This window comes from Haemaphysalis longicornis, unplaced genomic scaffold, assembly GCF_048455015.1.
Source record: "Haemaphysalis longicornis isolate Haplotype H1 unplaced genomic scaffold, Haemaphysalis longicornis Haplotype H1 scaffold_3, whole genome shotgun sequence".
In the NCBI taxonomy this organism is placed as follows: Eukaryota; Metazoa; Arthropoda; class Arachnida; order Ixodida; family Ixodidae; genus Haemaphysalis; species Haemaphysalis longicornis.
In genome coordinates, this window is record NW_027526335.1 from 42,407,471 (window position 1) to 42,433,771 (window position 26,301).

Genomic DNA, 26,301 nt, shown 5'->3' on the forward strand with positions numbered 1-26,301 from the left:
TGTGCCGTTGATTAAGAGTCAACTAATTAGCAGGTGACGTAAAAAGAAACGTTACTCGCTGAGGAGTTGAGGTATGGATGTTAGGTTAAGAGGATTCTTTGAAGTATCATGCTCATTATTTCGTGACTTTTCAATAGGCACTGTTGTAAACTAAGTTACTGCACACGGAGAAAGAAAGCGAACAAAAGAAACAACTTCCTCTCTATCATGCAGCCACCCATGTACGCCCACTGATGTTTCGGGCACCCCTTAAGGCACATTTATTCGTGCGTACATACATGCGCATGCGAAACGTGTGCATGCGAAACCGAACCTCGCTTTTATTTGCAAGCTTTCTTCGGACCTCCAGAAAATAAACCACGCCTTTTCTTGAGGTGAAGATGACATCTCGTGCTTTTTTCACAAAATGTTATTTCCACTGCTAGCTCCTGAAGCAGAGTGAAAAGCCGGGCTAGTTGAAAATGGTTCATGACTGGAACTGCGCAAAAAAAAAAAAAAAAACGGTGTCAGGAAAGAGAGCACGCACAACGCAGTTGTGTGTTCTGCGTTGGGTGTGTTCTCTTCCCTGGTCCTGTTTTTTGTGCACAGTTCCAGTCATGCTAGATTCTGTCACAGTAAGATCGGTACTTGGACTGAGGTATAAGAGCGTAGAAGAGAGTTAAGACGGGTAGGGGAGCATGTGTAGACAGCACAAGCGCTAGCTTTGTCTCGTTTTGAAAAGCGCTTTTTGAACGGTTAACTCAATAATCATTATCATAATCATCATAATCATAATCAGTATCTCCCTATTTATTATTACTTCAAGGACAGCGCAGAGACGAGGGCGTAAGAAGTGGCAAACAAGAGCGTCCTTGTCTGTCCCTTCTTATGTCCTCGTGTCTACTCTGCTTTGAAATGGTCTAAATGTGTACCGAGCTGTGCCAACATCGTGCTTTAGTACTGCCTCCACTTCAGGAGAAGGGCCTCTTCAATAGACTTGCAACCGCTGCTATCCCGCGCTGCCTGAATCCATTATTTGCCCGAGGAGTTTGTTAACACGTTCCTCTATCGAGATATTTGTCTTCCCCGTGCTTCGAGTGCCGTCAGTCGGTAGCTACTCTGTTTCCCGGATGGTCCGCCTGTTTCCATTTCTCCGCATTACATGCCCAGCACACCTCCACTCGTTCGTTTCAATTTGAGGTGGGGGTACTTCTGCCCGGCTTTGTGCCTTAATGCAAGACGCTTGTTCCCAATCTGTAAGGGTTACTTGTATCATTCTGCTTTGCATGGCTCGTTTGGCAGATCAAAGTTTTCTTTCAAGATGTTTAGTAAGGCTCCAAGTTGGTCAAGATTTATCTTAAGCAGCACAGCAAAAGAGACACAAAAACAAAATGGAACTGCCACAGAGCAGTAAAACATAAACGAACAAAATGATTGATCTTATGCAGCACTTCACAGGATTCGGGCAAAAACAAAATAAAACTGAAAACAAAACGCTGCGCACCCAAACCAAAGAAATACAAGCACGCGCGTTTTTAACGTCTGACGCAATAACTCGTAAGGTATAGTGACGCGTTGGATGTAGTGACTCGGGTGGTAGATTGGCACAGTGGATCTAGTAACTCGGGTGGATGCCTTGACTTTTTGGATGTTCTGACTCGGACAACACGTGACTTAAGGGATTTCCTGACTCGTTGGATCTAATGACTCGTTGGATGTAGTGGCCATAAAAGGTTTCTGCCCGGCAAATTAGCGGGAGGAGTTCCCATTGGTTGTATACTTTTATTTTTAATATTAGAGGCAGCTTGTTGTTCATTACTTCAGTGGGCTTGCCGAGTGCTACCGAGCCCATGGTAATTTTACCTGTGATTTCTTTCTTGTATTTGGTATCAACATTAAAAACATGTTGAAGATAACTTTTCTCGCCTACCTATTATCAGATTACATTATTTCCGTCGAGGTGGATGCTTTCTGAATGGGCTTAAACGGTTACTTCATGTTTGTTTCAGCCTGCGACTAAGCTTTATGATTATAGTTTCTGAAGATATATTTCCAGGTCTTTTCAATACTCGGTGAGCTAGACACTGTCTTCTACAACTCTCAAGTGGGTAAAATATTCTCTAATTCATTTCTTAATTTTTATTCTAGACAAGCTTTATTAATACCCCCCGTGGACAGGTTGCAGTTAGTTTCGGAGATACAGTGTCTCCTTGACGGATGCTCGTCATGATACGACACTTCCCACTCTTCTAAGTACTGCCGTGCCCTTACATTCCTTGTGTGTTTCCTCCAAAAACCCCTTTTAAGCCTCGTCTATGTACTTTTTTTATTCTATTTATTTATTTAAACTGCAATCCCGTTTTGGGATTTTGGCAGGAGGGTACAAATGGAGAGAACACAACGAAAAGGCAAACAACAAATACATAGGTGCACAAGCCTTTACCTATATAGGTACGTGCTTATATATAGCCTATGGCTTTAGTCTATAGCTGCACATAGCCTATAGATATATAAAGCCTATAGTTTATATATGGCCTAGATGGTATATATAGGTACACAAGCCTGTACATAGGAAGAAAGTATTGTACACTAGAGGTACAAGCTCCTACTAACTTGTTTCTCACCGCTTCGATTCACAGTTAACAACCGCCCCGGATTTTTTGGGGCTGCCCCGACTTTTCATACAACGTCCCGAGTCCCGAACCGTTCCGGTCGGGACAGCTATATGTATAACCTGGACACTACCTGTCCCTATTTCACCCAGAACACTGCTGCTTTGGGATGGAGGTGGATTGGGGAGCCGTAATGACATACGTGTACGTATAAGTAGATTGCTGCTCTGAACAAGAGATTCGGAGAACAATGTGAGATGCCTTCAAGGTGCACTTGCACTACCATCTGAAATGACGAGGAATAATGACGGACTATTATTATTATGATGATGGCAATGTTGTTGTTATTGTTGTTGTTGATGATGATGATGATAAAACGCTGGCTCCAGAGGGGGTGGGGTGAGTGAAACAGCAGCTGCGCAGTACTGAATTAGTCTGGTTGTTGAGGGAAAGATGGTACCGATTGGTGCGCAAGTCTATAAGGTGTGCTCTCGAAAATGACGTTCCCTCCTCTCTAGAGAAAAAAATTAAGCTCGCAGATACTTACCAAAATGCAGCAAGAGCATGTGCGATGTGCTTCTTCTGCTTTATAACTGAGTCTTCTCTGTCACGGCGCATATCTGCTGCGTCTCAGGAAGTGATCGCGTGATTAGCGAACGCACGGCGGCGCGCGCTACTCTGCTGTTGCCTCGCAGCGCATCGCCGCCGCCGGCCGGTGTGTTGTTGGAGATCATGTTTGAATCTCCCGCGCAAATATCACGCGGCTCGGATTAGCCACGCATGGGGAAGCAGCGAGCATGTTGTTGCAAATCGTGTTTGAACCTCTGCGCGAATGTCATCTGATTCGATTTTGGCGGCGAACGAAACAGCGTCTGGGGAAAGTGTCTGGGCCTTGGCGGTGACTCATGAAACAAGAGTCAGGGTGAGGCAGTGGGAAAGATGACGCACTAGCCTCGCGTGCCGCCCTCCTTGCCCCCCTCCGCCAGACACTCCTATCCGTTTTCTTTCAGCCGTCGCTCCTGCGTTCGCTCACTCGGTTAATCCCGTTCTACATCGTGCGAATTTACTTGCGAATTCGCAGCTGCGGTGCCGCTCGTGCGGCAAAACGACCTATTCTCGTAACTTCGGCAGCGACGAAAATAGACCGCTTTGCTGCACGAGCGGCGTCGCAGCTGCGAATTCGCAAGTAAATTCGCACCATGTAGAACGGGCTTTACGCGGACGCCGCCTCTGCGAAACACAGGTAATGGCTGACAGGGAGCTGCGACCTAAAAGCCGGAGGGCTTGCTTGAAAGTGCGGAAAAGTGTTCTCGAGGTAGCACAGCTCCCAAATCACTAAATGCTGGAACAGTCCGTGTGATGCTACGTATTCATGTTTTATTTTCCTTTCAAGCACGCCAGGAGCAAAAAAAATATTGATTAAACATTTACTACTTTTGGCGGTACTTCTACAGCGATAAAAAAAAAAAAAACACTGATGGCATGTCTCTCAGGTTTCTACTTGCCGCAGACGCGACGGCTAAACAGGGGCGCGTATTGCGCCATTACTTTCACGTTGCAAGAGAGACGCGAAACAGAAACGTCTTTAGACTTACGCGAAACCATAACTAGTATAACCGCACGGGAAAAAGGAAGAAAAAAAAAAAGGATGTTCTGAAGGGGCAAATAAGCCGTTCAGAGACTGGTAAGAATAGAAAAAAAGGCAAGGTTATCAGCTCCCTACCAGCCGAACGACACTCGTTCTGGAAAGCGAACATAAACGACCTTCGACGTTCGCCCCCGGCCAACTTTCCTAAAGTAAGGAAGCCGTAAACTGACGTCCGCCACATCATCCGAACCAAGCCAACGGCGAGAAATCTCTCGCCGTTTATTAAAGCTTCGGTTTTCAGCGGTGTTGTCTCCGCGAGACCGAGTCAGTACCAGGACCTTCTCTCTTTTTTTGAAGTCGGTATTGCTGCAGGTGCCGCCCAACGTCGTTTGCGGGGCGAAAGCCTCTCTCTCTCTCTCGCTGTCTTCAAGATCCACCATCCTGATAGTGACCATCACGTTTCCATTTGCGACTTCGGAACTTCCCGGCACGTGGCGAGCTATTCAGGCTACCGAGAGTCATTCAGCCCGACCTTTTTGAGTCCGCACTTGCTGTTTAGTCTTTGCTTTTTACACTTCTAGGTCGCACTTCAGGGCACCAAAAGCGGGCGGGTTAAAGTTTGACGACATCAGCTTGATGTTCAATGCAAAGTTAGAGTATACGTGGTTATTTCGTTGCTGCTCCTTTCTTTCGTTTACTCTCGTGTGGGCTATGAATGTTTCACTCCGCGGGCTCGCGTGCGTCGCCGCTTTCATCAAAACGAAGCCATTTTCCTTAGGTACATATCCATCTCAGTTGCACGTTTTTTCCTTTTAATCAAGGCTTTCAGCCTCCAGGCAGTGTTGCCTACGGCATCACTGATGGAAAGGCCGAATTTTGAGTCGCACACATTTAAAGTAAATGGAGAAGTGGGTGAGTAAAAGCGTTGTAGTGCTCCTTTCGTGCGGCCAGGTTGAGCCAGCCCCAGATTTTGAGGGACCTGACAGCTTCTTTTCGTTTTTTTTTTCCTTTTCCCGCCCCCATTGAAGCAATACCGCCTGGCCTTCACCTCGGCAACTCCGGCTGCGAAACGCGCAAAGCTGCTCCATGACAGTTTCTCGCGCGGGCCCGAAAACGAGCCGCCGCCGCTGTTGGCATTCGGAAAGAGTTTCTTTCGGCGGAGATCGGTTCGCGCCCGGAGACAAACACAATCCCGATGGCGGCACACGCAGGCGGCAGCATCACGCGGCAGGCAGCGCTGATGGGAACGTCTTTCTTGGGAGCCGTAGCGAGGGGGGGTGCGAGCCTTGCGCAGCAGAGATGGCCGGGGGCCTCAATTACGACGTCTGGGGCTGTCGTCGGTGACGTTTATTAAAAGCGAGGCGTGTCCCGTCGCCACTCGAGCTCGAGGCAAGCTTTGGCTCGAGACTGATTAAATTGACTCGGCAACTCGACCGAGTTCCGTCGCGGAGGTGCCTTCGCCATCTCTGCATCCGCGATGCTGGCCCCGCAGGAAGCAACGCGCCAGACCTACCAGCGTCCGACGAGAAAAAAAAAAAAAAAAATTGGAGGGAAAGGGGCCGGTCATCGTCCCTCAGAAACGTACAGGCCTCGTTTAATACATGTTGCCGTGGAGCTACGTATGGCGCTAGTGAACTGGGTTCGTTTGTCTGAGTAATAATATCGAGGATAGGGGAGCTTAGGTAAAAAAGAAATATTAAGGCGGAGAAAAAGAAAATCTGAACCGCTCGAAGTCTTACCCCATGTTGGTGGGAGTAACGATACCCGACTTGTCACCGGCATACGAGCTGCTCGCGCCAACGGTATACGAACTGCTTGCTTCTGGTCTCGGATAGCTCGTGTCCCCCCGGCCACGCTGCGCTAATTTAATGCGACGTCGAGACGTCGGCACCGACATTGCTTCCCTGCACACGCACGGACGGCAAAATAAGTCTCCGCCGCGCACCGGACACGGCCGTTATATATTTTACGCTGTAGCTCGAACGTTACGCGTCCTTGTTCCCGAGTCCAACGTCTTTGCTGTTCGTGCAGTGATCGGTGAGTGACGTTGCGGTGATTTTCTTGTGTTGATTTCTATCTATTTTGGGCGGACGCAGGTAATGCAACCGTTGGTGTGGCCTGTGGTAGATCAAGCCTGGTGAGTTGCCCTTAACCCTTTTCAATTCTGAGAATTTCAAGTTAGTGCACGCGGAAACAGTGTCTGCAGTTCCTTCGGCTTCACCTCACTGTCAAACAAACAGAAAGGACGCATCGCCTTAAGCCTAACTTTTTCCCTCGTTTTTCGGTTGAAGCTATTCAATTTAGTCCAAGTGGAATAGATTTCTTTATTTCAGCAGTATATGTCGCTGCAGACATTGACACCTGTCGCATAGAAAAAAAAATGGCAAAAATTAAGAAGGGGTTGTAGATCACCTGCGAACAATACTGTTTGTCTAAGGCAGCGCAGAATAAGCCTTCGACTGTGGATGAATGAAAACTTCAGGGAAGCTTGTATTCAAACGCAAGACTTGAATGACGAAGCTGTTGTAGGTGAGCATTGCCGGACACATAATTAAGTTTCAGTGACATCGTTTATTTGCATAGTTGCTGTGCTAGTAGTCGTCGTCATATGCAATGAAACGGTCGTCGTCTACTTCGCGGCGAGTGGTGGATGCAAAGTCACCCTCAGCGTTGTAGACGAATTCCATCCGCTTAATTAACAGGCGAAGCATGCAATAAGTCGCGCAAGGCTTGCACCAAAGCGACGCTGCAGGATTTTTTTTATACGTGAGCATTGAAGGACACGTCGCCACTCATTTGGAAAAGTTTGAAGATACTTATTTTTATGTTTCGTATAGCTGATTTGCACTGTGTTAGTAGTAGTCATTATCATATGCATCGTTATCGTGGGGTTCCTCGTGCCAAGCATTACATGTGCGGTGGCGCTTGACGGTAGCGGAGGTTTTCTTTTTCTTTTTTTCTTTTTGCTAAAGCCACTGCGCGATTCGGGCGCTCGGTGGTCGCCGGGAGGAACGCGCTCGCGAGCGATCACTATTTTCTTCGTATTTTTTCTTGCAGCGCCGCACGGCTTGTACAACAGCTCTGCTGTTAAAATCTACAAGTTCTCTGTAACATGAATTTCTATGCCCAGTGAGGCCGAACGTAGACGTTCTGGTATCTCCTTTCAAACAACGAGCTCCAGACCTGGAGCCCATTTGTTTGAATTTGGCAAAGCGGGAAGTGGGAGTGCCCGCACGTTAACTGCATGCATTTCATAGCGCATCTATCCAAAAAAAAAAAAAAACTTTGCCGCCGCATAAAACACCGGTGCCACCCACTTCCCGAAGTCGCTTGTTTATGTGCGTCACAGGACTGCGTGCCCAACAATGTTATAACCGTTGGTTCTAATCGTTGTTATTCTGAAGCTATCTGTGATTTAGACATACGGGGAAAGTGGCCGATTTTCTGTCGACCAGTTTTACGCACGCGAGTAAGAGGATCGATAACCGATTGGAAGCAGAAGGGCAATTCACAAATACACTGCAAGTAGGCACACGACTCTACTATTGCGTGCAGTATTATCGCGTCCGCTGAATCGGTCAGTCAATAGGGAGCAGGTTTTATTTCGCACATGAAAGGGCACACAATTGTTCGGGCGTAAAGCTGGAACGTAAGTACATTCACGCAGGTCTTTTTTGTTGTTGTTGTCGTCGTCGCTTCCCGCGCTGCAGCAGAAAAGAGTTTGAATAACGATTCGGCTCGCGCCGAACGCAGCGTGGGCTGCGACCACCCACCGCCACGAAGCGTACTGGTAATCGGAAACAAGAAAGACGAATGACGCGTTCCCTCGAAAGTTATACTGCATCGACAGTGCCTTCGCGTCAGGAAAGATACGGTTACGAAGACGGATTGGAGGAAGCGCTGTTTGAACTGAACTGCGATTACGAAGAACTGGTATGGAACCGAAGTAGTGAAGGAGAAATGGAATATCTACCGTGGGAAAAAACTAGAAGTGCAGAAAATGGTGCAAGCATAGATCAAGCAGAAAAGCGAACAATGGATGGCAGAAATACGGAAGAAGGACAAAAGCGCATCCAAGAAGTTTTGGAACCATGTAAAATCACTAAGCTCAAAAAACGATAACCATAAAAAATTCCTCATTGATGAGGAGGGGGAACATTTAGAAGGAGAGCATGCGTTGGCGCATATTCGTCGAGTGATTAGTGAGAGGTTTAGGACAATAGTGGTAGGGAAACCAGCACCGATAACATCAGCGCCACAGAAGACTGCGGAAAGGGAAATAAGTTTGAGCAACCTTGATTGGAAAAAAGCAGAGCAAAAGATTTCCCCCCAGACAGCAGTGGGCCCGGACGGAATACCAAGGCAACTGATAAACCTGCTTGGACCTAAAAATAAGGAATCGTTTATGAGGGCAATAGATAAGGTGATAGAAACCAAACAAATACCAGAGGACTGGTTAGAAAGTAGGATGAATTTAATATATAAAGGCAGAGGAGACAAAGCCAGTATTGATTCACACAGACCACTCACAGTAACGTCAGTGGTGTATAGATTCGTAATGCAGACGATAAAATCAGAAATTCAAGCATGGATGGAAGAAAATGAAATACTTGGGGAACTGCAGAATGAATTTAGACAAGACAGGCGACTGAATGACAATTTGCTCGTGATAACGCAATGCATTGAAATCGCGAAAGCACAGAATAGACTACTATGGATTACGTTCTTGGACATTAAAGGGGCATATGACAACGTAAACAGAGAACGGCTGTGGAGAACGCTGAAACTCCAGGGGTTAGATGACGAGTTAGTACAGTTCCTTATAGCAATCTATAAAGACAATATAGTGCACCTTACTTGGGAAGGACAGAAATGCGCCCAGCAGGTCAACATCCATCGGGGACTGAAACGGGGATGCCCTTTGAGCCCAATACTGTTCATGCTTTACATGGCAGGGTTAGAAAAGAAACTGGAAGAAAGTCAAGTAGGGTTTAGCCTAACCAATATGCCGCAAGGCGAAGTGGTACAACAGCATATTCCGGGAATGTTATACGCAGACGACATTGTTCTTTTAGCTGATAACCAAACCGATATGTAGCGGCTAATAAATATTACGGCCAGGAAGCCACCGACCTCGGGTTAGATTACAATGCAGAAAAATCAGGAATAATGGTTTTCAATGACGCTAACACTGATGTAGTGTCTATCCAGCTAGGCGAATTACCTAGAGTGAAGGAATATAAATATTTGGGAGTGTGGATAAACGAAGGGGATAACTACTTAAGAACTCACGAGGAGTAACTTAAGGTTAAGGGAAAACGAAATGCAGCTATAATGAAGCATAGAGCTCTGTGGGGGTATAACAAATATGAAGTAGTAAGATGAATGTGGAAAGGAGTAATGGTTCCGGGTCTCACGTTTGCGAATGCTGTACTCTGCTTAAAATCAGACGTTCTTTCAGGCCTTGAAGTAAACCAGAGAACGGTAGGACGTTTGGCCTTAGGCGCGCATGGAAAAACAACTAACGAAGCAGTTCAGGGAGATATGGGCTGGGCGTCGTTTGAAGTTAGAGGACCTCAGAGTAAAATATGCTTTGAGATGAGGTTGAGGGCAATGGATCAACGAAGGTGGGCAGCTAAGGTTTTTAGGTATCTATACTTGAAAAGCCTGGGCACGCAGTGGTTAAGAAAGACTAGAAGGCTAACGATGAAATACGGAAAGAACAGTGGAGAATTCAAAACAGCGGAGGTAACAAAAAAAGAGGCAAGGCAGATTGAAACGAATAAATAGAGGGAAAAAATGGAAGCTAAAACGTCGTTAGAGATGTACAGGGCTGAGAAATTGAACATCAGAAAGGAAAATTTCTACGAGAATTCCCAGGGCAGTGCTTTGCTTTTTGAGGCTAGAACAGGTTGCCTGCGAACTAAGAGTTTTGTGGGGAAGTATTCACCAAATGATAGGGTATGCGTGGTCTGCGGAAAAGAAACAGAAACTATGCGGCACATAGTGTTAGAATGTGACGGTATCCATCCAAATCTACATGAAGGGAATATTGGGCTTTCAGAAGCCCTAGGATTTAAGGGTATCACAGAGGAAGTTAACTTGGAGGCTGTCGAGGGGACGAAAAGAAGATTAGAATGCTGGTGGACGAAAAGCAGAATATTGCCTAGGACAGTTACCACCTGTAACAGGGAAAAAAAAGTATTACGGGCCTAATAAGCTTTAGTGTCTGCCCTAAGCAGCGCTAGTATTAAACAAAGAGTGTAAAACATGATTATATTAGTCCTTTGTGGTAAGATGACATGTAATCACCCCGCTTCAAAGGGGAGACCAATAGGAATCATCATCTTCATCATCATGCGTAAAAACGCAAATAAATAAAAACGAGTAAACAATTTAAAGACAGAGGGAGATAGAGAGCAATTATATATATATATATATATATATATATATATATATATATATATATAGCTAATCAGAAAATGGGAAATGAGGGGCTCCGTGAAATAAGACAGAAAATAAGGTTTGGCAATCAAGAAAACCTCGGAAAGCAAAGGGGAGGTTGTGGTGGGTCATAGAAAGAGATGAAGAATTTTTTGAGTCGGAAAGAAAGTGGTTAAAAAATTCCCGCCGGGTGGGATCCGAACCCACGACCTCCAGAATACCGGTCTGGTGCGATAACCACTACGCTACCGGCGGGGCTGTTTCCCCAGCACTTTCTCGGGTATTTTTGTTAAGTAATTTTTGTTTCCTGAACTAGGGGCCTTACATGATTACTGGGCAATTTTTTCCCGAGGTGTGCAGCCGTGAAGTTTGAAAAACAAGTTTTTGGGCGCCCCGCTTTCGATGATACTTCTAATTATATGCTTCGAGTGCCAGTGCTCGCGCACCGTCGTGTCCACGCCATTGACCATTGTCTAGGAACAAAATTCAATCACTCTACCACGCATTTCGACCGTTTGTCTTGAGTCGGATGGCACAAACCGAGCATGACCGGCTCGAGAAAATCGCCGGGGAAACACCAACTTGTCAACTCGCCAATTGACCGCCTGACTAGCCGCTAGGTCGCCACCGCTCGGCGACGCCTCCGCTCGCCACTTCGCTCTAAGCGGGTCCAGCTCTTCGTGCGCTCCGAGTAATGCGGCCTAAAATGCACGCGTTTGGGGGTGGGACCAGAACAGTAAAGCGATTTCGTTATAACGAGGGATTACTGTATGTGTATATATATATATATATGTGTGTGTGTGTGGGTGGGTGTGTGTTTGTGTGTGTGTGTGTGTGTGTGTGTGTGTGTGTGTGAGAGAGAGAGAGAGAGAGAGAGAGAGAAGAGAGAGAGAGAGAGAGAGAGAGAGAGAGAGAGAGAGAGGAGAGAGAGAGAGAGAGAGAGAGAGAGAGAGAGAGGAGAGAGAGGAGAGAGAGAGAGAGAGAGGGGGGGGGGGGATTAAGAGATGCATTCGAAAAGCGAAAAGTTCGACGACTCGTGAGCGCTTTACAAAAGCGGCGTAGAATCCCGTGCAAGCGGGGCACGATCGAGACAGAAATTAGCCGCTGCATGCTGGAAGGCGGGAGCGCTGCGAGTTTCGATCCGGCTGCCACGAGCAAGCCGAGGCATCTGGCAGCTGCAGCGCCGCTTAAAACGGCATTAAAGCCTCGTTTTCGCAAATCAGGCGGCCGGCGAGGGCGTCTCGGGGAGGAGAGGGGCTCCTCGCCCAGGAGCATCAAAAAATGAGTTGCGCTCTAGCTTTGCGTGCGGCCACATCCGAGACGCCCCCGTAAGCTCGGTCCGCTGCGTACGCCTGCTGTTGACACGAACGCGCTCGCGTTGCACAGGGTGGTCCTCGCGGGAAACGAATTCCCGATGGTTTCGCTGAAATGTAATTTGAAGTCAAGCTCGTTGGAGCAACACCGCTAATCTGAGAAACGCCGAACGGGCGAAGAGGAAACCATTGCACTGTGTGGTCATCTCGGTGCCAATAGAAAAAAGAAAAGTTGTGAGAAAGTCAGAGGCTTGGGACAAAAATAGCCACTTTTTTAGAGTTGCATACGTTTCACTGTATTTCGGCTGAGTCGGTGCTTTTACGACGTGCGTGGCTCTAGCGGCAGGGTCGTTCACTCTGGTAGAGAGCTGGTGATCATGTGTAAAGCCGGTCGTTAGCTGGCGAGTGGACCCGCCACGGTGGCTCAGCCGCTAAGGCGTTGTGCTGCTGAGCACAAGGACGCGCGTTCGATTCCCGGCCGCGGCGCCCGCTTTTCTGACGGAGGCGAAAAGCAAAAACGCCCGTGTGTACAAGGTTTCGGTGTGCGTTAAAGATTCCCGGGTGGTAAAAATATTCCGGAGCCCTCCACTACGGCGCGCCTCATCGCCTGCGTTGCGTCGGTGCGTTAAACTCCAAGAGGTTGTATAAAACTACAACCTCCTTGATTAAACCCTACAATCATCTAGCTGGCGAGCGGCATACTTCGTGCAGGCGAGTGTGTCACGAGCGCAGTTTGGCTAGAACCGTATCACAGCCTATGGATGCTCGAGGCTTCATATCTCGTAAACGCAGAACTCGGTGGCATATCAAATGTACGAAAGAACTTGGTTTAAATACATTAAATTAAAGGTATATATCGAATTCAAATATTTGGTCTTTGTTGCTCATACCAGACAGCCTGAAAATCCCCCGGTTTATTTCTTCTGCATACAATGTGTATTTGTGTGGAGAATTATCTATTATCTATTGCAATCAATTACAAACCAATTCATGATCTCCATTGTGTCTGATATATTAGCGATTGTTTCATTTCAAGCACACCGTGTCGGGCAAAACAGACATAGGAGGCCGAAAAGCGCCCTGTGCTTAGCGTTTTTGTATCGCATGTCAAGTCATCGTCCAAGACAAACGCTTATGATACCGCACAGCTAACGTCGTCCCTTCCGCGTTGTACTTGAAACAGAGGGAAAAGGCCGGGCGGGCCCTGTACACATACGCTATATCTTCGAGAATCTACTTGCTCCGCGCGCGTCTTCCTGGTTCTTTTTATTTATTTATTTTGCTGAGGATACGCTTTTGCGCACGATACGCTCTGAAATCAAAGCGTCCCTAATGGCCTGAGCGTGTAAAGTCGAATACTGCAAAAGGACAGTTTAAAACGCTTTATGAAATCACGATGCTCCCACAAAAATAAACAAAGGCTTAAAAGCGAGAGGCACGAACTCACTCACGCCAAGGCGTGAATTATACGGTTCAAGGCGGGCTCAAATAATTCCTGCCTGAAGACTGCCAATGGTCCATGCAGCGAGTATAAGCCACAAAAGCACGCCCGGCCGCACTACTACACTTATGATCACCCTCAATCATTAATCAGCACCATCATCATTAGCCTGCCAGTTCCATTGCAGGAAGAATGCCTCTCCCATTGACCTGCAACCACTACTGTCCGGCGCTGCCCGAGTCCGGAGTTTACCACCGATTTTTTTTTATCTCATCCTTCCATTGGATTATTGGCCTTACCCTTCTTCTCTGCCCATCTCTTGGTATACACGCTGTTACCCTAATTGTCCACCGTCTGTCGGTTCGTCTCGCTACATGGCCAGCCCAAGCCAATTTCTTTTTCTCTATTCGAACTATGATGTCTTCTAGTACAGTTCGTTCTCTGATCCAGGTAGCTCGTTTCCTGTCCTTGAGCGTTACTCCTAACATTATTAGTTCCGTGGCCCGTTGAGCCGACTTAAGTTTGCTGTCTAGTTTAGTAAGGCGCCAAGTTTCAGCTCTGTATGTCCTCCCCGGCAGTATGCACTGGTTGTAGATTTTTCTTTTGAGGGATAAAGGTAGCTTACTCTTCATTATTTGGAAGTGCTTGCGGTACGCTCCCCAACCCAAACCTATTAATATTCTGCTCCGGATTTCTCTCTCGTGGTTGGGGTCAGCACTAACCATCTGTCCGAGGTAGTTATATTAGTCTAGCATTTCGTTTCCTAAGCCGAAGAGGACGTTTTTGGCATGCTTATACCTCATTAGTTTCGATTTATTCATTTTTGTTTTTTAAGTGCGAATGCACTTCTTAAGCGAGCCTGAAGCGTCCGCCGCCGTCCGCATTCCGCCGCCGTCCGCATAGCAACAGCTGCGGGTGCGCGCGCTCCTCGTCTTCCTTGGCAACGGGGGGAGATGGGCGCGCGCTGCCTGGCCGCTGACATGGCACATACCCACGTGGGGGATTGGCCAGGAATCTCCTCGTCTTCCTTGGCAACGGGGGGAGATGGGCGCGCGCTGCCTGGCCGCTGACATGGCACATACCCACGTGGGGGATTGGCCAGGAATCGGGCGTGAGAAGGGCTAATGCACCCGCTTAAAGGAGTACTGACACGAAATTTCAAAGCTGAGATCCGCTCTAGCAATCAAGTACAACGACAACACAAATAGGTGTCTGTGAATAAATGCATCTTTCTTTCTTTGTAGTTGTGTGTGTGTGTGTGTGATCTCTCTTTCGCGAACATAACAGTTGTGTGCGTGTGTGTAATCTCTCGACTACTCATTAAGATCACGATATCCACCGTAATCGCGCAATCAACAACCGTGCATTCGCACTTACACACTCTCCCCCTCGGGGAAGTGCGAGGGAATTTTTTAGCCTCACGACCTTGCAATCTGATTGTAGTTCCTCGAGCATTGCTTGTACGTGTTCTGCAGTCTCACTCGGCAAGACTATTTCGTCCAAAAACCTCAAATGGCTTAAGTATTCCACGTTTACCTTTAATCCAATGTTTCCCCGATCAAGCTTTCTAAACAACCCCTTCAGACATGCTGCGAATAGTTTCGGCGAGATGGCTTCTCCCTGTCTTACTCCCTTTCAAATTGAAAATTCATCGCTTTGCTTGTGGAGGGTTATCCTGCCCGTGTATTCCTTATATATGTCTTCAAGGAGTCTTACGTTGGTCTCCTCTATTCCCTGGTCTTTTTGTGCTTCCAGCACGGCTGCGGCGACTACGGAATCAAACGCTTTCTCATCGTCTATAAATGCCATGTAAATGGGTTTAGTGTATTTTGCAGATTTTTCTATCACTTGATTGACAACATGGATGTGATCCATGGTTGAGTGCCCTTTCCTAAACCCAGCTGGCTCTCATTGATCAAAGCTTTGAAACTAGAGGAAATTCTGGGTCCTTTCACTGTTACTGCATGTGCCGCTTTCTGCTTTAGAAGTGTGCGTGCGCGGTAGTTTTGTGCATGCGTGCGAGCTTTGATCTTGCTGGGAGGCCAACGCTTTTGCCGTGTCTTGCATCATAGTTCGCACCCAAACCACCCTTTACTCCTGCCTCCTTCACTGCACGGCGTGGCATTATAATGGGAGGAAAAAAAAAAACAATGCGTCAGCGCACCTTAAAGCCTATTACTTTGGACCAGGGCAGGTGGCAACGCGCTTGTTTATAGCGCGACTTTTTGTACTTGCAGCTGTTAGCTGCCTTGGCCTAAGCAATTTAAAGCGAACTACCACGCAAATTTGAAGAATGAGCGGTCTGATCCTGTCTACACCATCTGTCTAAATGTTTGCGTCAGCACTTTTCAGATGTGGCTTGTTGGAGGCTCGGAAGCCGCTGATAAGGGTACTGCGCTCCCTATGTGACGGACATTGTGAGCGTTCGCCGAGGTTGTGACATACCCGGTTGTCGACGACACAACAGCGAGCAATTGTCTGAGTGAGAAGAAAAATGATAAATATCATGTTTACATAGGGGCAAAAAGTTCCATTTTTGTGTTTCTGGGCATGCGCCACCCGGATTTTAATTTGTTCTAAATCTGAGATGTAAACATAAATATTTATTACGCCGCATATTCGTTTACGTGCCTTTCGGGCAGTGTTAGGTACGCCTCGCGCTTTAGTTTTAAGTTCTAACCTACGATTGAGATCGTTGTTCTCGTTGCGTTTTTCAGAATCATGCACCGACGCAAGAAGTGTTTTACTTAGGCGCTGTCGTTTTTGTTGCTAGCTTGAACTGACGGGTACAACATGCACATGTGTGTTGGGGAGGTGTGTGTTTGGAGACGGGGGCTGAAAGCGTTCAAGCGCACGTAATGTTTGTGACTACCAAGTATGGTAGTTTTCGTTCCGCCATTTGTGGCTGTCGATAGAATTCAGCTGTAGCTATCAAAAGTTTTGCACTCCACTCCCTGACACGAGCATACCCGTTTGTTAAAGCAGTGATAAATAGCTGTAAGGCCACACAAAGCACGCCGAAGGCAAGTATACTTTGTTAGCTTAGCACTTCACTTCGATTTTACTCCTGGGTAAGCCAGGTTTACATTTCTGTAAGTAAAATGCTTACGCCATAAGCACCTCTCACTTTACAGTTTTTATTTTACGGATGCTAAGCCTCCCGCCGTATTAAAATACTGCTGTACTAATCTTGCGCTGTCTTTCCGCGATATTTTTGGCCATGTTTAGGCGCTCAAAACAGCGCATCGGAAAGAGACGGCACAAAGACGGGGAAGGCAAGACAGGCGCCATTCTCTTGCACCTTTCAAATGGAATGGCGTCAGAAATAAACACGCAGCAATAACACAACGCGACAACGAAAAAAAAAAACCAAAACAAGAACAATAAAAAAATAGCAATTCAAACGCCGGAACAAAGGATAAAGAACAGCAAGCAGCATCAGCAAACATTGCTACCGTATGCGCATGATACCGATATGTGATCGTTCATAAAAGTCACCAGGGGCGACTTTTAGAACAAACGCGCCGCACTTGTTGTAAAATGCGCTTCTGGCGTTGGGAAAACTGTAGCCTGAAGACCACATGTCAAATGGCAGAGCCGATGCGAGAAAGGCGGCTAATTTTATGTAAAAGTTGTAACCTCGCCGCTCACTTTGTTTTTTTTTTTTATGTACAAACACATGGGGTTGACCGGAGCCTTGGAGGAAGCAGGCGCAGGTGGAGAGTAATGACAAAGGGGGGCGGGGGGGGGGGGGGGGGAGAAGGAGGGGGGAGGAGGGGGGAGAGAGAACAGGACTCGATATACAGTCGTTCTCTCGGCCTACACTAAACTCGGGACGCCGAACTTCGGCGCCGCAGAAGCCCATTTACAGGGATACCGCGGCGGGCATTTCAAATCACTTGGATTCCACTCTTCACCAGCTCTGCTTCAGTCCCCCACCGACAGGGCTTGATCAACGCGCGCTTTCGGTTTGTCAGGCGTGTACTGCAGTGGATTACAATTTGGCAGAGTTTCGCAACAGGTGCTAGGCCGTAGCTTACAAACGACCCCTGTAATGAGATGCAGCCCCCCCCTCCCCCCCCCCCCCTCCCCCCCCCTTTCTTCTCCGCTCTTTTCCCGCCTGGTTAGTGCCGAGTGTGGCGCGTGGCGGGTTTCCGTCATGATGGCGCTATTTGGCCCGCCTGTTGGACGGCGCTGGCGGCTGTGTTAATGGCGGCCGTGATTAGGACCGGCCGAGAGAGCAGCCAGCCGAGCTGCCACTCGTCCGCACTGCTTTGGCCGTCTGGATTACGTCCGACGTACGTCCGGCGGCCAGACGGCGGAGGTCTCGCCAGCCCGCGCGCAGCTATACAGGACGCCCCGTGATAGTGCTATTCCGTGGTTTTTACGACTAGTAATGCAGCACTACGCTGTAGTGTACCGTCAACTGCTGACATGTATGTACTCCTACGCTGGTTACGCTCAGTTTTGTTGGGTTCCACGAGACCTTGTTATTATTTGGTGGGTTTTTTTTTTTCATGACGTGACAAATGGACAACATGGACTGGAAACCGAATTAGCGAACACACCAGGCGGATCTTACACCAAACCCTTTCTGATGAATGGGGAATGGAGAGACAGAGCCGTGCAGTTTTTGTTCTATTGAGAACTGCGGGATTGTCAACGAAGAGCTTAAATGTGCCCGCTGCGGGGAAAAAACTTGGAGAAAAACTGAAGGGGAGGCATTTTAGACAGCTTGGAAAGCTCTTTAGTGGCCTATGGAATACGCATGCGTTTTCAGGAGCTCCTGCGAATTTTTTTTTGCGAGCTTGTTTTAAGAACAACGACGCCAACGTGTAGCTACTGCAAACACCATTCATTAGTTGCATAGATCCAGCCCATAAGATTTAAAAAAAAAGGCGGAAGAAATGAATTAATCGCGTTAATATTGTCAGGTTGAAATATATGCTTATCAAAGCCTGATTTTTATTCTTCAGTGCATTCTGGACCACGCAGAAGTAGACCGCCTGGAATTGAAAAGAGATGCTCGAGGTTACAGTAACTTCGGTGCGTTTAGGAGCAAAGATGGCCAAGCTTATTGGAAGTCGGTTGAATTTGTTTCATTAACCCTTAGGGTCCAACTGAAAACTACAGAACAAGCCGAACTTCCAAAAGCAGTTTTGGTTCTGTCGCCATTTAGGGCACGTTGACGACGGAACTACCATTTCTTGTAAACAAGAAAAAACAAAACAAAAACTCCCTATCCTAATTGTAACGGAGGGGAGTGTTTCAGAGGAAAAAAAAAAAACCTGTTTAAGTACGGACGCGCAGGCAGGAATGAAGAACGGCAGGAAGTGAAGTAAAAGCACGGCGCCACAAGCCACGGGCACCGTAACTTGAAACGATCGCGCACGGCATAATCTCAGCTTTGTAGCTAGAGCCGCGGATGCTGCTTCCCAGGCGCGTCGTCGCGTCGTTTCCGCGTCCTTAGCGCCGCACAGCCCGTCTCGCAACGTTCAACGCGCGCGCCCAAGTCCACGCGTATACTTAGTGGGTCAGGCTGGGCCAACGCCGGGCACGCTTCAATGAACTCTTTCGGTCCAACGTCGTGGCCGCGGCGTCACGGTGCAACGCCACCTAGATAGAAAAAATGCCCTGTGGACACCCGTAACGATCTCAAGTCACTTCCCGTTACACTTCTCAAAGCGTTCCGTTGTGTGAACTGACGGGAATTTTGAACTGGGGTGATCAGGGTTGTCGTATCGCAGGCGGAATAGAACTGGTTTGACCTTATGGGGCTTTGACGTTATCTCGCGGGCGACGCTTGGCGGGCGGGCGCCATTAAAAATGCAGCCCCTTGGCTGGGCGCCCACTATTAGAGGAGGCGCGTCGGAGCGGGAAGAGGCGCGTGGTCGCGTGGGCGACGCCGTGTCCTCGCGCGACCCCGTATTCCGCCCCCCATCTAAATGAAACCGGGATGAGACAAAGGCAGAGAAAAGGCTTAAGCGCCTCCTGCTCTTGTACAAGCTCGTCGACACCGGGGCATACTTAGTGGCCGCTGCTGAGGCTTCCTGCATAGTGCACGGATTTGGAAGCTCCGCAAGCCGTAAGTTGTAAGGATGGGCGCGGACGTAAAAAGTTTAGCGAGGAAACTTAAAATAGCGCGGAAGGTAACGAGAGATTAGGGGAGTGCCGCGCTGTCGTGGACTACATCTGCGTTGCACCGTAACCACCCCAACGCCGCCTTGCAGGCGGCTATTTTAGCTGCGTTCCCTGAAAATCCGAAATTCTGCGCACAGCCGCACTCTGTTAAAATGCGACGGGAGAACTGAAGCAGGCTTAACCAATGTTGAAAGTATTTGAGGCTTGAGGCAACCGCCGATTGCGGCTCAGGTGGGGACGTGCTAAAGGAGCCGTGAAGCTGCTGTAAACGCATCTAGAAGGAAATGGTTGAATGCAGACGTTTGTTTTGGACTGCCCCGTCTTCCTGAGTGAGCAATCTCCTCACAGCCCATAAGAATACTTGACGTCGCAAAACGCATGCGTAGGGATGGCATCTTGGGTGCGTCGTCTAATATCGGCAGCTTTATTGCGTTAAATAAGAAGTGCTATAGAAGGAACAAGACAAATCCTACTACTAGGCATTTCGTCTGCTAGGCATTTCTGCTTTAACAACTTTCGCGAACAGAGACCAACCGAGGTGTATTCGTTGTCTATCAAGATAATTTAGTATCACAAGAGATTTGCGCATTTTTATTTAGTACCTAGAAGCCGGTTGTTCACTAAATGTCTTAATAGACAGCGAAAGTAAACAAAGAAAGAAGGAAAGGAAGAAGGAAGGAAAGAAAGAATTGACAGCGAGGTCACACTAGTGAAGACGGTCCACTGCTCTAGCCCCACAGTTATGGAGAGAAATTTTGGGCAGGATGGCTGTTTCATTATCCGGTTGCAAGGGTGTCTGCGTGCTGATATTTCCTTACGTTTACAAGAACTTTATCAATATAAGGATCACTTCCCCGTTCTGTCAGTAAAATTCGTTCTTTGTACCCGCAATATAGCTCCTGCCGTCCTTTGGCCAGCCATGTCATTATCTGATTCACGTTTGTTAGCCGACGAAGTCTTCTATGAGCTGACACATGCAATAGTAATTTTCACATGAAACTGTCGGTACCTTTACAAAAGGCACTTACACGGTCTAATTAAAATACCCGTTCTCACGCAGCACACATCTTCTTTCCCAGCACTTTCTAAGCAGTCCCTGATGGTGTAATACCGATGTCCACGAGACTAAACAAAGCCCAGGAAACGACTCGCCAGTTACCGAAACATAAAACAGACGTGCAAACACGCCTCGGCAGGAAACGAAAGAGAAAGAAAGAAATAAAAAAAAGGAGTGGGATTGCAAACACAGCGAGAGCTGCGAAAGACAAACATCAATGGCCGCGTCGGCATCCGGGTCTCTCGCCCGAGCTTCCGGTTAAGGGCAGTGCGCTGGGGGGCCCCTTTCGCGCGAACAGTTGGCGGTGGCGGTGCCTGGGCCACTGCACGGACCTCGGCCGTGCCGCCGCTGCTGCTTCTGCGCGCTCGAGCGCGTCGTGGAGGGAGCCGCCTGTTGGCGCTTCCCAGCGACACGGTCCACTGACCCTTGACCTGCGAGTTGGCGGCGGCTGCCGACACAGAGCGTGCAACACATCGGCTGCATGCCCAATCGCTAGCCCTCGAAGCAGTGCCCGGCTTGGGACAGCGCTCCGCTCGGATATCAAACCAGGCCTTGAATTTTGTGGCGTGAACTACACTGGCCGAGGTTGAGCAGTTTCGCGTGGCTCCTGGAGGGCCGTGCTGCGCATGCACGGGGAGCAGTGACGCCTTACGGTGCATAGCTGGCGCGCCGGAGTCGCCGCCGCCGCGATTGGATGGGATTCGATTGGATTTAATTGGATTGGATTGGATTAAATTGGATTGGATTCGATTGGAAATCGTTTTAGCAGCAGTAGGCATGATAATCAGCTAATCCTAGATAACCAGGAAAGGTAAGAATAACCAGCTGAACTTTAGCTCACGCTACGTATCTCCTGGAATAGCCGAGCTAAGCCTCTGCTAATTTTTTTTCTTCCAAGATTTGTTGTACCTTGAATATGACGTATAGGTGGCTCTAAACAAAAAACTACCAATGCTATCCTGAGGTGCACCATGAGGAATTGCCATAGTCTTCATCACAATTCGCTCATGCCTTTCGGGAACACGGCAAACGTTCCCGATAGGGGATAGCGCGGTTCATTCCTTTACTCGCGCCAATACCGGTCTTCATGAGGGACGCGGTGGAGGAGTAGACAGCTGAGTAGAGTGACACGCGCCCTTGTCCTTCTTGGGCGACGGGATCGCCACAACGCGAACAAGCCTTAGCCTCGAATGAGCTGGCACCATCGTAGTTTTCTGTCCATGCGGTAATTGAGAGTTCTTGTGAACGAGCCCTGTAGGATGTGTCTGTCGCCATGTGTCCGTGTGTCACTTATTTAGTTACTCCAGGACGCATCACCTCGTATTGATCACCTGTGAAGTGTTCTTACTACGTTCGTTGTGACGAGGAAGATGCGGCCGTTTGTCGTTTCCACGCCATGATCACGGAGCACGCCTTTAAAGGGTGCTCCACAGCAAGCAAGCTCATGCTGCGGTGAAGCTAAAGGATAGCTGCTACTGTGTTCATTCCCGTGCGGGGACTTATGGCGAATATAGGGATAATTTATGACTCTTATAACAAGAACTTATGATCACTTATCGTAGTTAACGCCGCGGGTCCAAAAGTCGCAAGGCAATGCCAAATCTGAATAATCGCTTTACTTTCGAGCAAAGTACTGAATTTCTTTTAAACGCGCAACATTATTTCGCTAGTAACCTGGCGTTTCAGGACGTTCGGTCATTCGCGAATTTTTTTTTTTATTCTGCCGCGGTTTTTATGGTCCGTAAACCGCTACCGTCCTATATGTGCTTTGCTAACACAAAAGACAAATACAAAGAGACTAGCCTCTCGCTGTCGCGGGGGGCCCCAAACATAACAAAACAAAACATTACAAAAGGCGCCGACTGGAGCTGTCGTTGCGAGCGGTGCGGCTGGCGTGGCCTAAGTTACGTGACCCACCTCGTTACTTCTAGTGACTTCCGACGTCGTGTGCGTACATAATGTTTACCGGGAATCTTGTTGTCGCGCGCTCAGTTGGAGCGCCATAGCGCAGTAGGAAAGAGCAGCGTGAACGACGAATGCTACGCGTCAGATGGCGAACCCAAATAACGAGTTTCGGCCTGAAATGTTGTGACGCCAAGAAGCTGAAAATCAGAGCGTCGGGGTTCTGCTCCTCCTGTGTTTACCCTCCGCGGTTTCTCAGTGGCTAAGGCGCTGTGCTGCTGACCACGAGGGCGCGGGTTCTATTCCCGGCCGCGGCGGCCGCTTTTCTGATGGAGGCGAAAAGCAAAAACACCTGTGTCATTGAGATTCCAGCGCACTTTAAAGATCCCCAGGTGGCCAAAATCATCCCGGAGCCCTCCACTACGGCGCGCCTCAACGCCTGTAGCGTCGGCGCGTTAACCCTCATAACCAAATCAAATCAATCAATCACACTCCTGTATTTCGTTCGCGCTTCATTCACCTTTTCGACACGGAGCGTGTTTTCATTGCGTTTGATGACGCTTTTGCTGAAATAACGGCGCATTCCCAGCAGTGCATCTCGTCTAACAGGGCTTCGGAATCTCGTCCGGAGTCGCCGATGTGAGCGAGCTCACTCAGTTCGGTGGCTCTCCTAGAGGGCTATGAACCTGCCGCTGGCTCGCATGAATTGATTGATTGATTGATTGATTGATTGATTGATTGATTGATTGATTGATTGATTGATTGATTGATTGATTGATTGATTGATTGATTGATTGATTGATTGATTGATTGATTGTAGGGTTTAACGCGCCGACGCAACGCAGGCGATGAGGCGCGTCGTAGTGGAGGGCTCCGGATTAATTTCGACCACCTGGGGATCTTTAACTGGTGCCGAAATCTCGAACACGCGGGCGTTTTTGCTTTTCGCCTCCATCAGAAAAGCGGCTGCCGGGGCCGGGAATCGAACCCGCGTCCTCGTGCTCAACAGCTCAGCGCCTTAGCCACTGAGCCATGGTGGCGGGTCTGGCTCGCATCAACAGATTTCCTCTTCGTAATTTCTGGTAGAAAGAAACAGCGCCTCGTTGTTCTTGCACTTCAGCGTTGCTCATCTCAAAAGGGCAGTGCGTGGCCATTCGTTAAAGGTGGGCGTATAGTTAGTGCATCGCCCATCCGTGGGCTGAATTACCTTCTCTTATGAGGCAAAAATATAGCAAATACGGTTAGTTTGATGCTTCTCAAGTACCGTGCGTTTATTCTGTAGCGAAATGCCCAACTTGAAGTATTTATTGACTTTTATTGACGCGTTTACACGAAAGAAAAGGTTCATTATAAAGGTTCAGCGCTGGGAGGTTTAGCACACATGCGTAATCTATCACACTTCAGCCTTTCTTAAAAGCATATTGTGCGCTCGATATTTTATTTGAAGATCATTTATTACAGGTGACGTTTCGAAGCTTGCAAACAGTCACAAATTGTTATACGCGTGACGTTTCGTATCGTCGCATAGATGGACAGGGCAGCTATTGCGCCAAAAACCAACATTGCACGCAGTTCAGCCCTCGCGAAATCGTTCACCTGGTGTGTACACAATTCGGGAATGGACGTGCAGTGTTTGTCGACGAAACAGATTACCTTGTCAGTAGCCCCAGCCTAATCATTCAAGCTATGTTCTCCCTTTGGCATTCTTTAGCTATTCTTTATTTCTGCACAGCTCTCGTAGTCATAGTGACGATTGTTCGCTATTTCAAACAGGAGAAGAACGAACGTGGTGGTGGAATGTTTTAGTACCGCCCGTGTGTTTGCAGGCAATTAAATGCATTAGCTTCGCGCAATGTCTTTGATCGAATGCGCTTGAAGCTCACCGCTTTTCACCGAGGCGGTTCTATACAGCCGTGGAAGCAGTGAGCCGTGTCATGGTAGCTCTAAAATAAAGCCTGCCATCTCCTTGTCTGTAGTTTATAAAGGAAGCGTTGAGCTCTTTACCAGTATCACAGCAGGTGTGGGGTGGGGGGGATTATTCGTAATTAAGATTCTAATTACATGCAAAGCACTCCATACAACAAGACGCAAACACTTCCCTCAGCTATACAGACAACACGTTCCGTTACACCCAGTATTGTCTTTAGCGAATGATCCCATGATTCCTCTACAACGCACCTTTACGTTTCTTTGCGAAATCAAGTTTTCACACCTAATTTCCTATCACGCGTAGTTTTTGACACCTAATTTCATGCCACGCACAATAACAAGCTGTCCTTTTAAACCAGCCATCCTCATTGTCTTTTACTGATTTTAATTAGTTTTTGTTGGGCGATTTTAGAGGTTAGATCGTCACCCGTCATACATATACACTGTTTTGGCGCTGTTTGACTTAGTTGGCCTTGCGCAATAAACATCCAACCATCATCATCATCACCACCAATATTACGTTTTATACCTGCGTTCGGCTGGTTGTTCCGATAAGACGAGAGAAAAAAAAAAACAGCTTGCGTGACATGCCACTTTGCGTGTCGATCCCTAAAAATTGGCGCCATGTGACACGCAGAACGAAATGTCGCGCCGAGCCTGCTTTCCGGGTTCTGATCGAGAAAAAAAAAATGAAGCAGCAGCCGTAAACCTTCAGTAGACGCGAAAAAGAAGGCAATATAAGCGCGACGCCGCCGAAGCATGTACGACGCCTTTGCCGAGACGTAAGCTTCGGCGCCCCGCCGAAGCTATATACTTAAGCCATGCCGAACAAGGCCAAAATCGGCTGCACCAGGCAGCTTGTTGTACCCACGGAAAGCGATCGACACGCCGGGGAAGGGTCGCTTCTGCGGCGTCGCTCGCAGCGAGCGCCAGAATAACCTTGTCGTGCTGAAGCGACGCCGCTTGCTGCGTGTTTGTGCTGGGGAGCTTGGTGGCGGCGGTGGTTCGGCTTTCCTGCAACGAGAGGCCGCGGATGTTAGGTTGCCTAAGTGCATCACCGCCTTGCGGCCGCTTCTGAGGGAAAAAAAGAAAGAAAAGAGGGAAAAGAGCGAGAGAGAAATAAAAACAAGGTAGCAGTCTGCGAAAGGAAGTGGGACAGGGAGGGGGGGGGGGAGGGGGGGGGGGGAGCTGGTTTCTCTGGGGCTCGGAAGACGCCGTTCATTGTAGAAGCAGCAGGTGCGCTTGATGTCTCCGGACCCGTCTTGCAGATGTCGCTCGAGTTATGGGGCGGAATTAGGTCTGTTTCGCAGGCTAACGCCGGCCACGGAAAAGAAAAATGAAAGAACAGGAAGAAAAAAAAGAGAAGTGGGAAACGCGAGCCAGGGCGTTTTACGTCCCGGACACTGGTGAATTTATACGGGCGCGTCTTGTCTTGGTAGGTGCTAGTTTAGCGGCACGGTAGGAGGGAGTGATAGTAAAACGACCTTCTGGTGGGGAACGAAGGAAAGTTGGGGTTCGTACCCCCGCTTTCCGCCAGCGCGCACGCACATTTCATGCACCCGGAGTGGGGAACAGCGAACACTGGTCGCAACATGTGGCCGACATCGCCGCAGCGACGGATAAAACTATTCACCAGCCATAAAATTTTTGTTGCACGCTGCTTCGTACGCCCACACACAAACACGTTTTCCTATTTCGCCTTCACCTAGTCAGATTTGTTTGTACGCCCCCTCTCAGGCTTCTCCCATTCCCGTTTTTTTTAGCTATCCGTCTCCTTCCTTTAGTCGATCTCGATACGGGAGCGTTTCGAGCGCATCCGTGATCGTTTCGAAACGCGCCTGATCTTTCGCCGCAGACCATACGCTCTACCGCGTTTGTTATTCTTATACGGGCTG

General features: G+C 48.3%; 1 protein-coding gene across 2 annotated transcripts in view; it reads left to right on the forward strand.

The window, feature by feature from the left end:
• Positions 1–26,301, forward strand: part of LOC144174340 (uncharacterized) — a 199,173-nt gene that overhangs the window by 74,377 nt on the left and 98,495 nt on the right. Inside the window, exon 2 of one of the 2 annotated variants that reach the window (XM_077702987.1) lies at positions 6,276–6,316. The exons of the other annotated variant lie outside the window; for it this stretch is intronic. The gene's annotated coding sequence lies outside the window, so the exon portion shown is untranslated. The remainder of the gene's footprint in view (positions 1–6,275; positions 6,317–26,301) is intronic. 2 annotated transcript variants of the gene reach the window in all.